Raw genomic sequence first — 1,339 nt, forward strand, 5'->3', positions numbered from 1 at the left:
ACAGAGAGTACATGTTGCTACCCAAACTTGCACAATCATGATCCTACTCACCTGCCTCCCACCCACCCACCTGCTACCTCAGCCCAGGCTACAGGCTCACACCCACCCACCGCCCATGCTGCCTCCCGCCCGCCACCTGGCCAAAAAGACACTGTCACCCAGGCTGTGGCTCACTGCTTCACCTCCGCCTCCCACCATTCTCCCACCACTGTCCCAGGCTGGGACTGCAGTGGCTCACTGCAACCTCCACCTCCTGCCTCCTCTGCCTCCCACTTGCCACCACCATGCCACCGTCACCATGTTCCACGTTCCACCACCCACCGTCACCACCCCATCATCCACTCCACCTCCACCAACTCCACCTCCACCTACTCACCCACCTTCCACGTCGCCGCCGCCCCCACCATCCACCTCCACCATCGACGCTCCCAGCCACCACTATGCCACCTCCACCAACGCTTCCATTATGTCAAAATCTAATTGAAATCAAATTAATTAATTCAATAAATTTTAATTTAAATATTTATAAATTTAAAAAATAAATTATTTTAAATTAAAAAAAATAAAATTAATTAATTATATTTATTAATTTAATGAATTATTTTATTAAAATAATTATTTTAATAAATTATTTTATTAATATATATATATATATATATTTCTTTTAAATTTTAAACAATAAAATTAATAAATTATATTTATTAATTTAATAAATTATTTAATTAAAATAAATATTTTTAATGAATTATTTTATTAAAATAAAATTATCAAAATATATTTATTATTTCAATAAATTATTTTATTAAAATAAATATAAATTTATTTTAAATTTAAAAAATAAAATTAAAGAATTATATTTATTAATTTAATGAATAAAATAATTATTTTATTAATATATATAAATTTATTTTAAATTTTTAAAAAATTAACAAATTATATTTATTAATTTAATGAAATATTTTATTAAAATAATTATTTTTAATGAATTATTTTATTAAAATAAAATTATCAAATTATATTTATTAATTTAACTAATTATTTTAATAAAATCATTATTTTAATAAATTATTTATTAAAATAAATATAAATTTGTTTTAAATTTAAAAAAATAAAATTAAGGAATTATATTTATTAATTTAATGAATTGTTTTATTGAAATAATTATTTTAATAAATTATTTTATTAAAATATATATAAATTTATTTTAAATTTTAAAAGATAAAATTAAAAAAATTATATTTATTAATTTAATAAATTATTTTATTAAAATCATTATTTTTATGAATTATCTTATTAAAATAAAATTATTAAATTATATTTATTAATTTAATAAATTATT

The sequence above is a fragment of the Curcuma longa genome, chromosome 8 (genome assembly GCF_044706935.1).
Source record: "Curcuma longa cultivar G26 ecotype Majalengka, Jawa Barat chromosome 8, ITB_CL_G26_1.1, whole genome shotgun sequence".
NCBI classification, from domain to species: Eukaryota; Viridiplantae; Streptophyta; class Magnoliopsida; order Zingiberales; family Zingiberaceae; genus Curcuma; species Curcuma longa.